Source organism: Hyperolius riggenbachi, chromosome 5 (assembly GCF_040937935.1).
Source record: "Hyperolius riggenbachi isolate aHypRig1 chromosome 5, aHypRig1.pri, whole genome shotgun sequence".
NCBI lineage: Eukaryota > Metazoa > Chordata > Amphibia > Anura > Hyperoliidae > Hyperolius > Hyperolius riggenbachi.
This window is the reverse complement of record NC_090650.1, coordinates 359,268,538-359,280,769: the sequence shown is the minus strand read 5'-3', so window position 1 is coordinate 359,280,769 and position 12,232 is coordinate 359,268,538. Positions and strand designations below refer to the sequence as shown.

The 12,232-nt window shown below is 59.7% G+C and overlaps 22 non-coding genes across 22 annotated transcripts; all 22 read right to left on the bottom strand.

Moving 5' to 3' along the window:
• Positions 1–73: 73 nt before the first annotated feature.
• On the bottom strand, positions 74–237 carry LOC137520216 (U1 spliceosomal RNA). The gene has a single exon (XR_011021552.1). It is a non-coding gene; the product is annotated as a U1 spliceosomal RNA (small nuclear RNA).
• A 404-nt stretch (positions 238–641) lies between these two features.
• LOC137520215 (U1 spliceosomal RNA) lies at positions 642–805 on the bottom strand. Its single transcript, XR_011021551.1, has one exon. It is a non-coding gene; the product is annotated as a U1 spliceosomal RNA (small nuclear RNA).
• A 404-nt stretch (positions 806–1,209) lies between these two features.
• On the bottom strand, positions 1,210–1,373 carry LOC137520214 (U1 spliceosomal RNA). Its single transcript, XR_011021550.1, has one exon. It is a non-coding gene; the product is annotated as a U1 spliceosomal RNA (small nuclear RNA).
• A 404-nt stretch (positions 1,374–1,777) lies between these two features.
• Positions 1,778–1,941, bottom strand: LOC137520213 (U1 spliceosomal RNA). The gene has a single exon (XR_011021549.1). It is a non-coding gene; the product is annotated as a U1 spliceosomal RNA (small nuclear RNA).
• A 404-nt stretch (positions 1,942–2,345) lies between these two features.
• LOC137520211 (U1 spliceosomal RNA) lies at positions 2,346–2,509 on the bottom strand. The gene has a single exon (XR_011021547.1). It is a non-coding gene; the product is annotated as a U1 spliceosomal RNA (small nuclear RNA).
• Positions 2,510–2,913: 404 nt separating this feature from the next.
• Positions 2,914–3,077, bottom strand: LOC137520006 (U1 spliceosomal RNA). Its single transcript, XR_011021373.1, has one exon. It is a non-coding gene; the product is annotated as a U1 spliceosomal RNA (small nuclear RNA).
• A 404-nt stretch (positions 3,078–3,481) lies between these two features.
• LOC137520140 (U1 spliceosomal RNA) lies at positions 3,482–3,645 on the bottom strand. Its single transcript, XR_011021479.1, has one exon. It is a non-coding gene; the product is annotated as a U1 spliceosomal RNA (small nuclear RNA).
• A 404-nt stretch (positions 3,646–4,049) lies between these two features.
• On the bottom strand, positions 4,050–4,213 carry LOC137520155 (U1 spliceosomal RNA). The gene has a single exon (XR_011021493.1). It is a non-coding gene; the product is annotated as a U1 spliceosomal RNA (small nuclear RNA).
• Positions 4,214–4,617: 404 nt separating this feature from the next.
• LOC137520002 (U1 spliceosomal RNA) lies at positions 4,618–4,781 on the bottom strand. Its single transcript, XR_011021368.1, has one exon. It is a non-coding gene; the product is annotated as a U1 spliceosomal RNA (small nuclear RNA).
• A 404-nt stretch (positions 4,782–5,185) lies between these two features.
• On the bottom strand, positions 5,186–5,349 carry LOC137520139 (U1 spliceosomal RNA). The gene has a single exon (XR_011021478.1). It is a non-coding gene; the product is annotated as a U1 spliceosomal RNA (small nuclear RNA).
• Positions 5,350–5,753: 404 nt separating this feature from the next.
• On the bottom strand, positions 5,754–5,917 carry LOC137520210 (U1 spliceosomal RNA). Its single transcript, XR_011021546.1, has one exon. It is a non-coding gene; the product is annotated as a U1 spliceosomal RNA (small nuclear RNA).
• Positions 5,918–6,321: 404 nt separating this feature from the next.
• Positions 6,322–6,485, bottom strand: LOC137520209 (U1 spliceosomal RNA). Its single transcript, XR_011021545.1, has one exon. It is a non-coding gene; the product is annotated as a U1 spliceosomal RNA (small nuclear RNA).
• Positions 6,486–6,889: 404 nt separating this feature from the next.
• Positions 6,890–7,053, bottom strand: LOC137520208 (U1 spliceosomal RNA). Its single transcript, XR_011021544.1, has one exon. It is a non-coding gene; the product is annotated as a U1 spliceosomal RNA (small nuclear RNA).
• A 404-nt stretch (positions 7,054–7,457) lies between these two features.
• LOC137520207 (U1 spliceosomal RNA) lies at positions 7,458–7,621 on the bottom strand. The gene has a single exon (XR_011021543.1). It is a non-coding gene; the product is annotated as a U1 spliceosomal RNA (small nuclear RNA).
• A 404-nt stretch (positions 7,622–8,025) lies between these two features.
• Positions 8,026–8,189, bottom strand: LOC137520206 (U1 spliceosomal RNA). The gene has a single exon (XR_011021542.1). It is a non-coding gene; the product is annotated as a U1 spliceosomal RNA (small nuclear RNA).
• Positions 8,190–8,593: 404 nt separating this feature from the next.
• LOC137520205 (U1 spliceosomal RNA) lies at positions 8,594–8,757 on the bottom strand. The gene has a single exon (XR_011021541.1). It is a non-coding gene; the product is annotated as a U1 spliceosomal RNA (small nuclear RNA).
• A 404-nt stretch (positions 8,758–9,161) lies between these two features.
• Positions 9,162–9,325, bottom strand: LOC137520203 (U1 spliceosomal RNA). Its single transcript, XR_011021540.1, has one exon. It is a non-coding gene; the product is annotated as a U1 spliceosomal RNA (small nuclear RNA).
• Positions 9,326–9,729: 404 nt separating this feature from the next.
• Positions 9,730–9,893, bottom strand: LOC137520202 (U1 spliceosomal RNA). The gene has a single exon (XR_011021539.1). It is a non-coding gene; the product is annotated as a U1 spliceosomal RNA (small nuclear RNA).
• A 404-nt stretch (positions 9,894–10,297) lies between these two features.
• Positions 10,298–10,461, bottom strand: LOC137519953 (U1 spliceosomal RNA). Its single transcript, XR_011021319.1, has one exon. It is a non-coding gene; the product is annotated as a U1 spliceosomal RNA (small nuclear RNA).
• A 395-nt stretch (positions 10,462–10,856) lies between these two features.
• On the bottom strand, positions 10,857–11,020 carry LOC137519988 (U1 spliceosomal RNA). The gene has a single exon (XR_011021355.1). It is a non-coding gene; the product is annotated as a U1 spliceosomal RNA (small nuclear RNA).
• A 404-nt stretch (positions 11,021–11,424) lies between these two features.
• LOC137520201 (U1 spliceosomal RNA) lies at positions 11,425–11,588 on the bottom strand. Its single transcript, XR_011021538.1, has one exon. It is a non-coding gene; the product is annotated as a U1 spliceosomal RNA (small nuclear RNA).
• Positions 11,589–11,992: 404 nt separating this feature from the next.
• LOC137520199 (U1 spliceosomal RNA) lies at positions 11,993–12,156 on the bottom strand. Its single transcript, XR_011021536.1, has one exon. It is a non-coding gene; the product is annotated as a U1 spliceosomal RNA (small nuclear RNA).
• Positions 12,157–12,232: the final 76 nt, after the last annotated feature.

Sequence of the window (12,232 nt, the reverse complement as noted above, 5' to 3'; positions counted from 1 at the left end):
TGCTCTCCCCACTGTCCCCAGCCAGCAAGGGATCCTCAGCGGCACGCCTGCTCTGTCGTTAACCGGTGCTCATCAGGGGAAAGCGCGAACGCAGTCCCCCACTACCACAAATTATGCAGTCGAGTTTCCCGCATTTGGGGAAATCGCAGGGGTCAACCTGCCCGGAGTGCAATGGACGGGCCTCACCCTGGGAGAACCACCTTCGTGATCATGGTATCTCCCCTGCCAGGTAAGTATGAGTTGCTCTTGCACGCAGGCAGGCCGCCGGTTGCAGCCCTCGCTGCCCAGCAGGGGGCGACTTTGCGAAGCGCTCGCTCGCTCACTCTCTCCCTTGATCGGCACTGAACGCGGGAAACACAGCCCACGGGAAAGCTCCGCCGCACTTGCCCAGAGCTACAGTTAGCCGCAAACACCAGAAAATGCCATAAACCGGGCACTCGGCCGGAGCGCAGTGAGCCCTGAGGATTTGCATAGAGTGATGATGTCACAGAAGCAGCCACACCCAGCCCCTGTGAAGGATGAAAAAAGCCTTCTCTGTCGCAGTGCAGATAAAGGACCGAGTCCCGCATGCTCTCCCCACTGTCCCCAGCCAGCAAGGGATCCTCAGCGGCACGCCTGCTCTGTCGTTAACCGGTGCTCATCAGGGGAAAGCGCGAACGCAGTCCCCCACTACCACAAATTATGCAGTCGAGTTTCCCGCATTTGGGGAAATCGCAGGGGTCAACCTGCCCGGAGTGCAATGGACGGGCCTCACCCTGGGAGAACCACCTTCGTGATCATGGTATCTCCCCTGCCAGGTAAGTATGAGTTGCTCTTGCACGCAGGCAGGCCGCCGGTTGCAGCCCTCGCTGCCCAGCAGGGGGCGACTTTGCGAAGCGCTCGCTCGCTCACTCTCTCCCTTGATCGGCACTGAACGCGGGAAACACAGCCCACGGGAAAGCTCCGCCGCACTTGCCCAGAGCTACAGTTAGCCGCAAACACCAGAAAATGCCATAAACCGGGCACTCGGCCGGAGCGCAGTGAGCCCTGAGGATTTGCATAGAGTGATGATGTCACAGAAGCAGCCACACCCAGCCCCTGTGAAGGATGAAAAAAGCCTTCTCTGTCGCAGTGCAGATAAAGGACCGAGTCCCGCATGCTCTCCCCACTGTCCCCAGCCAGCAAGGGATCCTCAGCGGCACGCCTGCTCTGTCGTTAACCGGTGCTCATCAGGGGAAAGCGCGAACGCAGTCCCCCACTACCACAAATTATGCAGTCGAGTTTCCCGCATTTGGGGAAATCGCAGGGGTCAACCTGCCCGGAGTGCAATGGACGGGCCTCACCCTGGGAGAACCACCTTCGTGATCATGGTATCTCCCCTGCCAGGTAAGTATGAGTTGCTCTTGCACGCAGGCAGGCCGCCGGTTGCAGCCCTCGCTGCCCAGCAGGGGGCGACTTTGCGAAGCGCTCGCTCGCTCACTCTCTCCCTTGATCGGCACTGAACGCGGGAAACACAGCCCACGGGAAAGCTCCGCCGCACTTGCCCAGAGCTACAGTTAGCCGCAAACACCAGAAAATGCCATAAACCGGGCACTCGGCCGGAGCGCAGTGAGCCCTGAGGATTTGCATAGAGTGATGATGTCACAGAAGCAGCCACACCCAGCCCCTGTGAAGGATGAAAAAAGCCTTCTCTGTCGCAGTGCAGATAAAGGACCGAGTCCCGCATGCTCTCCCCACTGTCCCCAGCCAGCAAGGGATCCTCAGCGGCACGCCTGCTCTGTCGTTAACCGGTGCTCATCAGGGGAAAGCGCGAACGCAGTCCCCCACTACCACAAATTATGCAGTCGAGTTTCCCGCATTTGGGGAAATCGCAGGGGTCAACCTGCCCGGAGTGCAATGGACGGGCCTCACCCTGGGAGAACCACCTTCGTGATCATGGTATCTCCCCTGCCAGGTAAGTATGAGTTGCTCTTGCACGCAGGCAGGCCGCCGGTTGCAGCCCTCGCTGCCCAGCAGGGGGCGACTTTGCGAAGCGCTCGCTCGCTCACTCTCTCCCTTGATCGGCACTGAACGCGGGAAACACAGCCCACGGGAAAGCTCCGCCGCACTTGCCCAGAGCTACAGTTAGCCGCAAACACCAGAAAATGCCATAAACCGGGCACTCGGCCGGAGCGCAGTGAGCCCTGAGGATTTGCATAGAGTGATGATGTCACAGAAGCAGCCACACCCAGCCCCTGTGAAGGATGAAAAAAGCCTTCTCTGTCGCAGTGCAGATAAAGGACCGAGTCCCGCATGCTCTCCCCACTGTCCCCAGCCAGCAAGGGATCCTCAGCGGCACGCCTGCTCTGTCGTTAACCGGTGCTCATCAGGGGAAAGCGCGAACGCAGTCCCCCACTACCACAAATTATGCAGTCGAGTTTCCCGCATTTGGGGAAATCGCAGGGGTCAACCTGCCCGGAGTGCAATGGACGGGCCTCACCCTGGGAGAACCACCTTCGTGATCATGGTATCTCCCCTGCCAGGTAAGTATGAGTTGCTCTTGCACGCAGGCAGGCCGCCGGTTGCAGCCCTCGCTGCCCAGCAGGGGGCGACTTTGCGAAGCGCTCGCTCGCTCACTCTCTCCCTTGATCGGCACTGAACGCGGGAAACACAGCCCACGGGAAAGCTCCGCCGCACTTGCCCAGAGCTACAGTTAGCCGCAAACACCAGAAAATGCCATAAACCGGGCACTCGGCCGGAGCGCAGTGAGCCCTGAGGATTTGCATAGAGTGATGATGTCACAGAAGCAGCCACACCCAGCCCCTGTGAAGGATGAAAAAAGCCTTCTCTGTCGCAGTGCAGATAAAGGACCGAGTCCCGCATGCTCTCCCCACTGTCCCCAGCCAGCAAGGGATCCTCAGCGGCACGCCTGCTCTGTCGTTAACCGGTGCTCATCAGGGGAAAGCGCGAACACAGTCCCCCACTACCACAAATTATGCAGTCGAGTTTCCCGCATTTGGGGAAATCGCAGGGGTCAACCTGCCCGGAGTGCAATGGACGGGCCTCACCCTGGGAGAACCACCTTCGTGATCAAGGTATCTCCCCTGCCAGGTAAGTATGAGTTGCTCTTGCACGCAGGCAGGCCGCCGGTTGCAGCCCTCGCTGCCCAGCAGGGGGCGACTTTGCGAAGCGCTCGCTCGCTCACTCTCTCCCTTGATCGGCACTGAACGCGGGAAACACAGCCCACGGGAAAGCTCCGCCGCACTTGCCCAGAGCTACAGTTAGCCGCAAACACCAGAAAATGCCATAAACCGGGCACTCGGCCGGAGCGCAGTGAGCCCTGAGGATTTGCATAGAGTGATGATGTCACAGAAGCAGCCACACCCAGCCCCTGTGAAGGATGAAAAAAGCCTTCTCTGTCGCAGTGCAGATAAAGGACCGAGTCCCGCATGCTCTCCCCACTGTCCCCAGCCAGCAAGGGATCCTCAGCGGCACGCCTGCTCTGTCGTTAACCGGTGCTCATCAGGGGAAAGCGCGAACGCAGTCCCCCACTACCACAAATTATGCAGTCGAGTTTCCCGCATTTGGGGAAATCGCAGGGGTCAACCTGCCCGGAGTGCAATGGGCGGGCCTCACCCTGGGAGAACCACCTTCGTGATCATGGTATCTCCCCTGCCAGGTAAGTATGAGTTGCTCTTGCACGCAGGCAGGCCGCCGGTTGCAGCCCTCGCTGCCCAGCAGGGGGCGACTTTGCGAAGCGCTCGCTCGCTCACTCTCTCCCTTGATCGGCACTGAACGCGGGAAACACAGCCCACGGGAAAGCTCCGCCGCACTTGCCCAGAGCTACAGTTAGCCGCAAACACCAGAAAATGCCATAAACCGGGCACTCGGCCGGAGCGCAGTGAGCCCTGAGGATTTGCATAGAGTGATGATGTCACAGAAGCAGCCACACCCAGCCCCTGTGAAGGATGAAAAAAGCCTTCTCTGTCGCAGTGCAGATAAAGGACCGAGTCCCGCATGCTCTCCCCACTGTCCCCAGCCAGCAAGGGATCCTCAGCGGCACGCCTGCTCTGTCGTTAACCGGTGCTCATCAGGGGAAAGCGCGAACGCAGTCCCCCACTACCACAAATTATGCAGTCGAGTTTCCCGCATTTGGGGAAATCGCAGGGGTCAACCTGCCCGGAGTGCAATGGGCGGGCTTCACCCTGGGAGAACCACCTTCGTGATCATGGTATCTCCCCTGCCAGGTAAGTATGAGTTGCTCTTGCACGCAGGCAGGCCGCCGGTTGCAGCCCTCGCTGCCCAGCAGGGGGCGACTTTGCGAAGCGCTCGCTCGCTCACTCTCTCCCTTGATCGGCACTGAACGCGGGAAACACAGCCCACGGGAAAGCTCCGCCGCACTTGCCCAGAGCTACAGTTAGCCGCAAACACCAGAAAATGCCATAAACCGGGCACTCGGCCGGAGCGCAGTGAGCCCTGAGGATTTGCATAGAGTGATGATGTCACAGAAGCAGCCACACCCAGCCCCTGTGAAGGATGAAAAAAGCCTTCTCTGTCGCAGTGCAGATAAAGGACCGAGTCCCGCATGCTCTCCCCACTGTCCCCAGCCAGCAAGGGATCCTCAGCGGCACGCCTGCTCTGTCGTTAACCGGTGCTCATCAGGGGAAAGCGCGAACACAGTCCCCCACTACCACAAATTATGCAGTCGAGTTTCCCGCATTTGGGGAAATCGCAGGGGTCAACCTGCCCGGAGTGCAATGGACGGGCCTCACCCTGGGAGAACCACCTTCATGATCAAGGTATCTCCCCTGCCAGGTAAGTATGAGTTGCTCTTGCACGCAGGCAGGCCGCCGGTTGCAGCCCTCGCTGCCCAGCAGGGGGCGACTTTGCGAAGCGCTCGCTCGCTCACTCTCTCCCTTGATCGGCACTGAACGCGGGAAACACAGCCCACGGGAAAGCTCCGCCGCACTTGCCCAGAGCTACAGTTAGCCGCAAACACCAGAAAATGCCATAAACCGGGCACTCGGCCGGAGCGCAGTGAGCCCTGAGGATTTGCATAGAGTGATGATGTCACAGAAGCAGCCACACCCAGCCCCTGTGAAGGATGAAAAAAGCCTTCTCTGTCGCAGTGCAGATAAAGGACCGAGTCCCGCATGCTCTCCCCACTGTCCCCAGCCAGCAAGGGATCCTCAGCGGCACGCCTGCTCTGTCGTTAACCGGTGCTCATCAGGGGAAAGCGCGAACGCAGTCCCCCACTACCACAAATTATGCAGTCGAGTTTCCCGCATTTGGGGAAATCGCAGGGGTCAACCTGCCCGGAGTGCAATGGGCGGGCCTCACCCTGGGAGAACCACCTTCGTGATCATGGTATCTCCCCTGCCAGGTAAGTATGAGTTGCTCTTGCACGCAGGCAGGCCGCCGGTTGCAGCCCTCGCTGCCCAGCAGGGGGCGACTTTGCGAAGCGCTCGCTCGCTCACTCTCTCCCTTGATCGGCACTGAACGCGGGAAACACAGCCCACGGGAAAGCTCCGCCGCACTTGCCCAGAGCTACAGTTAGCCGCAAACACCAGAAAATGCCATAAACCGGGCACTCGGCCGGAGCGCAGTGAGCCCTGAGGATTTGCATAGAGTGATGATGTCACAGAAGCAGCCACACCCAGCCCCTGTGAAGGATGAAAAAAGCCTTCTCTGTCGCAGTGCAGATAAAGGACCGAGTCCCGCATGCTCTCCCCACTGTCCCCAGCCAGCAAGGGATCCTCAGCGGCACGCCTGCTCTGTCGTTAACCGGTGCTCATCAGGGGAAAGCGCGAACGCAGTCCCCCACTACCACAAATTATGCAGTCGAGTTTCCCGCATTTGGGGAAATCGCAGGGGTCAACCTGCCCGGAGTGCAATGGACGGGCCTCACCCTGGGAGAACCACCTTCGTGATCATGGTATCTCCCCTGCCAGGTAAGTATGAGTTGCTCTTGCACGCAGGCAGGCCGCCGGTTGCAGCCCTCGCTGCCCAGCAGGGGGCGACTTTGCGAAGCGCTCGCTCGCTCACTCTCTCCCTTGATCGGCACTGAACGCGGGAAACACAGCCCACGGGAAAGCTCCGCCGCACTTGCCCAGAGCTACAGTTAGCCGCAAACACCAGAAAATGCCATAAACCGGGCACTCGGCCGGAGCGCAGTGAGCCCTGAGGATTTGCATAGAGTGATGATGTCACAGAAGCAGCCACACCCAGCCCCTGTGAAGGATGAAAAAAGCCTTCTCTGTCGCAGTGCAGATAAAGGACCGAGTCCCGCATGCTCTCCCCACTGTCCCCAGCCAGCAAGGGATCCTCAGCGGCACGCCTGCTCTGTCGTTAACCGGTGCTCATCAGGGGAAAGCGCGAACGCAGTCCCCCACTACCACAAATTATGCAGTCGAGTTTCCCGCATTTGGGGAAATCGCAGGGGTCAACCTGCCCGGAGTGCAATGGACGGGCCTCACCCTGGGAGAACCACCTTCGTGATCATGGTATCTCCCCTGCCAGGTAAGTATGAGTTGCTCTTGCACGCAGGCAGGCCGCCGGTTGCAGCCCTCGCTGCCCAGCAGGGGGCGACTTTGCGAAGCGCTCGCTCGCTCACTCTCTCCCTTGATCGGCACTGAACGCGGGAAACACAGCCCACGGGAAAGCTCCGCCGCACTTGCCCAGAGCTACAGTTAGCCGCAAACACCAGAAAATGCCATAAACCGGGCACTCGGCCGGAGCGCAGTGAGCCCTGAGGATTTGCATAGAGTGATGATGTCACAGAAGCAGCCACACCCAGCCCCTGTGAAGGATGAAAAAAGCCTTCTCTGTCGCAGTGCAGATAAAGGACCGAGTCCCGCATGCTCTCCCCACTGTCCCCAGCCAGCAAGGGATCCTCAGCGGCACGCCTGCTCTGTCGTTAACCGGTGCTCATCAGGGGAAAGCGCGAACGCAGTCCCCCACTACCACAAATTATGCAGTCGAGTTTCCCGCATTTGGGGAAATCGCAGGGGTCAACCTGCCCGGAGTGCAATGGACGGGCCTCACCCTGGGAGAACCACCTTCGTGATCATGGTATCTCCCCTGCCAGGTAAGTATGAGTTGCTCTTGCACGCAGGCAGGCCGCCGGTTGCAGCCCTCGCTGCCCAGCAGGGGGCGACTTTGCGAAGCGCTCGCTCGCTCACTCTCTCCCTTGATCGGCACTGAACGCGGGAAACACAGCCCACGGGAAAGCTCCGCCGCACTTGCCCAGAGCTACAGTTAGCCGCAAACACCAGAAAATGCCATAAACCGGGCACTCGGCCGGAGCGCAGTGAGCCCTGAGGATTTGCATAGAGTGATGATGTCACAGAAGCAGCCACACCCAGCCCCTGTGAAGGATGAAAAAAGCCTTCTCTGTCGCAGTGCAGATAAAGGACCGAGTCCCGCATGCTCTCCCCACTGTCCCCAGCCAGCAAGGGATCCTCAGCGGCACGCCTGCTCTGTCGTTAACCGGTGCTCATCAGGGGAAAGCGCGAACGCAGTCCCCCACTACCACAAATTATGCAGTCGAGTTTCCCGCATTTGGGGAAATCGCAGGGGTCAACCTGCCCGGAGTGCAATGGACGGGCCTCACCCTGGGAGAACCACCTTCGTGATCATGGTATCTCCCCTGCCAGGTAAGTATGAGTTGCTCTTGCACGCAGGCAGGCCGCCGGTTGCAGCCCTCGCTGCCCAGCAGGGGGCGACTTTGCGAAGCGCTCGCTCGCTCACTCTCTCCCTTGATCGGCACTGAACGCGGGAAACACAGCCCACGGGAAAGCTCCGCCGCACTTGCCCAGAGCTACAGTTAGCCGCAAACACCAGAAAATGCCATAAACCGGGCACTCGGCCGGAGCGCAGTGAGCCCTGAGGATTTGCATAGAGTGATGATGTCACAGAAGCAGCCACACCCAGCCCCTGTGAAGGATGAAAAAAGCCTTCTCTGTCGCAGTGCAGATAAAGGACCGAGTCCCGCATGCTCTCCCCACTGTCCCCAGCCAGCAAGGGATCCTCAGCGGCACGCCTGCTCTGTCGTTAACCGGTGCTCATCAGGGGAAAGCGCGAACGCAGTCCCCCACTACCACAAATTATGCAGTCGAGTTTCCCGCATTTGGGGAAATCGCAGGGGTCAACCTGCCCGGAGTGCAATGGACGGGCCTCACCCTGGGAGAACCACCTTCGTGATCATGGTATCTCCCCTGCCAGGTAAGTATGAGTTGCTCTTGCACGCAGGCAGGCCGCCGGTTGCAGCCCTCGCTGCCCAGCAGGGGGCGACTTTGCGAAGCGCTCGCTCGCTCACTCTCTCCCTTGATCGGCACTGAACGCGGGAAACACAGCCCACGGGAAAGCTCCGCCGCACTTGCCCAGAGCTACAGTTAGCCGCAAACACCAGAAAATGCCATAAACCGGGCACTCGGCCGGAGCGCAGTGAGCCCTGAGGATTTGCATAGAGTGATGATGTCACAGAAGCAGCCACACCCAGCCCCTGTGAAGGATGAAAAAAGCCTTCTCTGTCGCAGTGCAGATAAAGGACCGAGTCCCGCATGCTCTCCCCACTGTCCCCAGCCAGCAAGGGATCCTCAGCGGCACGCCTGCTCTGTCGTTAACCGGTGCTCATCAGGGGAAAGCGCGAACGCAGTCCCCCACTACCACAAATTATGCAGTCGAGTTTCCCGCATTTGGGGAAATCGCAGGGGTCAACCTGCCCGGAGTGCAATGGACGGGCCTCACCCTGGGAGAACCACCTTCGTGATCATGGTATCTCCCCTGCCAGGTAAGTATGAGTTGCTCTTGCACGCAGGCAGGCCGCCGGTTGCAGCCCTCGCTGCCCAGCAGGGGGCGACTTTGCGAAGCGCTCGCTCGCTCACTCTCTCCCTTGATCGGCACTGAACGCGGGAAACACAGCCAACGGGAAAGCTCCGCCGCACTTGCCCAGAGCTACAGTTAGCCGCAAACACCAGAAAATGCCATAAACCGGGCACTCGGCCGGAGCGCAGTGAGCCCTGAGGATTTGCATAGAGTGATGATGTCACAGAAGCAGCCACACCCAGCCCCTGTGAAGGATGAAAAAAGCCTTCTCTGTCGCAGTGCAGATAAAGGACCGAGTCCCGCATGCTCTCCCCACTGTCCCCAGCCAGCAAGGGATCCTCAGCGGCACGCCTGCTCTGTCGTTAACCGGTGCTCATCAGGGGAAAGCGCGAACGCAGTCCCCCACTACCACAAATTATGCAGTCGAGTTTCCCGCATTTGGGGAAATCGCAGGGGTCAACCTGCCCGGAGTGCAATGGACGGGCCTCACCCTGGGAGAACCACCTTCGTGATCATGGTATCTCCCCTGCCAGGTAAGTATGAGTTGCTCTTGCACGCAGGCAGGCCGCCGGTTGCAGCCCTCGCTGCCCAGCAGGGGGCGACTTTGCGAAGCGCTCGCTCGCTCACTCTCTCCCTTGATCGGCACTGAACGCGGGAAACACAGCCCACGGGAAAGCTCCGCCGCACTTGCCCAGAGCTACAGTTAGCCGCAAACACCAGAAAATGCCATAAACCGGGCACTCGGCCGGAGCGCAGTGAGCCCTGAGGATTTGCATAGAGTGATGATGTCACAGAAGCAGCCACACCCAGCCCCTGTGAAGGATGAAAAAAGCCTTCTCTGTCGCAGTGCAGATAAAGGACCGAGTCCCGCATGCTCTCCCCACTGTCCCCAGCCAGCAAGGGATCCTCAGCGGCACGCCTGCTCTGTCGTTAACCGGTGCTCATCAGGGGAAAGCGCGAACGCAGTCCCCCACTACCACAAATTATGCAGTCGAGTTTCCCGCATTTGGGGAAATCGCAGGGGTCAACCTGCCCGGAGTGCAATGGACGGGCCTCACCCTGGGAGAACCACCTTCGTGATCATGGTATCTCCCCTGCCAGGTAAGTATGAGTTGCTCTTGCACGCAGGCAGGCCGCCGGTTGCAGCCCTCGCTGCCCAGCAGGGGGCGACTTTGCGAAGCGCTCGCTCGCTCACTCTCTCCCTTGATCGGCACTGAACGCGGGAAACACAGCCCACGGGAAAGCTCCGCCGCACTTGCCCAGAGCTACAGTTAGCCGCAAACACCAGAAAATGCCATAAACCGGGCACTCGGCCGGAGCGCAGTGAGCCCTGAGGATTTGCATAGAGTGATGATGTCACAGAAGCAGCCACACCCAGCCCCTGTGAAGGATGAAAAAAGCCTTCTCTGTCGCAGTGCAGATAAAGGACCGAGTCCCGCATGCTCTCCCCACTGTCCCCAGCCAGCAAGGGATCCTCAGCGGCACGCCTGCTCTGTCGTTAACCGGTGCTCATCAGGGGAAAGCGCGAACGCAGTCCCCCACTACCACAAATTATGCAGTCGAGTTTCCCGCATTTGGGGAAATCGCAGGGGTCAACCTGCCCGGAATGCAATGGACGGGCCTCACCCTGGGAGAACCACCTTCGTGATCATGGTATCTCCCCTGCCAGGTAAGTATGAGTTGCTCTTGCACGCAGGCAGGCCGCCGGTTGCAGCCCTCGCTGCCCAGCAGGGGGCGACTTTGCGAAGCGCTCGCTCGCTCACTCTCTCCCTTGATCGGCACTGAACGCGGGAAACACAGCCCACGGGAAAGCTCCGCCGCACTTGCCCAGAGCTACAGTTAGCCGCAAACACCAGAAAATGCCATAAACCGGGCACTCGGCCGGAGCCCTGAGGATTTGCATAGAGTGATGATGTCACAGAAGCAGCCACACCCAGCCCCTGTGAAGGATGAAAAAAGCCTTCTCTGTCGCAGTGCAGATAAAGGACCGAGTCCCGCATGCTCTCCCCACTGTCCCCAGCCAGCAAGGGATCCTCAGCGGCACGCCTGCTCTGTCGTTAACCGGTGCTCATCAGGGGAAAGCGCGAATGCAGTCCCCCACTACCACAAATTATGCAGTCGAGTTTCCCGCATTTGGGGAAATCGCAGGGGTCAACCTGCCCGGAGTGCAATGGACGGGCCTCACCCTGGGAGAACCACCTTCGTGATCATGGTATCTCCCCTGCCAGGTAAGTATGAGTTGCTCTTGCACGCAGGCAGGCCGCCAGTTGCAGCCCTCGCTGCCCAGCAGGGGGCGACTTTGCGAAGCGCTCGCTCGCTCACTCTCTCCCTTGATCGGCACTGAACGCGGGAAACACAGCCCACGGGAAAGCTCCGCCGCACTTGCCCAGAGCTACAGTTAGCCGCAAACACCAGAAAATGCCATAAACCGGGCACTCGGCCGGAGCGCAGTGAGCCCTGAGGATTTGCATAGAGTGATGATGTCACAGAAGCAGCCACACCCAGCCCCTGTGAAGGATGAAAAAAGCCTTCTCTGTCGCAGTGCAGATAAAGGACCGAGTCCCGCATGCTCTCCCCACTGTCCCCAGCCAGCAAGGGATCCTCAGCGGCACGCCTGCTCTGTCGTTAACCGGTGCTCATCAGGGGAAAGCGCGAACGCAGTCCCCCACTACCACAAATTATGCAGTCGAGTTTCCCGCATTTGGGGAAATCGCAGGGGTCAACCTGCCCGGAGTGCAATGGACGGGCCTCACCCTGGGAGAACCACCTTCGTGATCATGGTATCTCCCCTGCCAGGTAAGTATGAGTTGCTCTTGCACGCAGGCAGGCCGCCGGTTGCAGCCCTCGCTGCCCAGCAGGGGGCGACTTTGCGAAGCGCTCGCTCGCTCACTCTCTCCCTTGATCGGCACTGAACGCGGGAAACACAGCCCACGGGAAAGCTCCGCCGCACTTGCCCAGAGCTACAGTTAGCCGCAAACACCAGAAAATGCCATAAACCGGGCACTCGGCCGGAGCGCAGTGAGCCCTGAGGATTTGCATAGAGTGATGATGTCACAGAAGCAGCCACACCCAGCCCCTGTGAAGGATGAAAAAAGCCTTCTCTGTCGCAGTGCAGATAAAGGACCGAGTCCCGCATGCTCTCCCCACTGTCCCCAGCCAGCAAGGGATCCTCAGCGGCACGCCTGCTCTGTCGTTAACCGGTGCTCATCAGGGGAAAGCGCGAACGCAGTCCCCCACTACCACAAATTATGCAGTCGAGTTTCCCGCATTTGGGGAAATCGCAGGGGTCAACCTGCCCGGAGTGCAATGGACGGGCCTCACCCTGGGAGAACCACCTTCGTGATCATGGTATCTCCCCTGCCAGGTAAGTATGAGTTGCTCTTGCACGCAGGCAGGCCGCCGGTTGCAGCCCTCGCTGCCCAGCAGGGGGCGACTTTGCGAAGCGCTC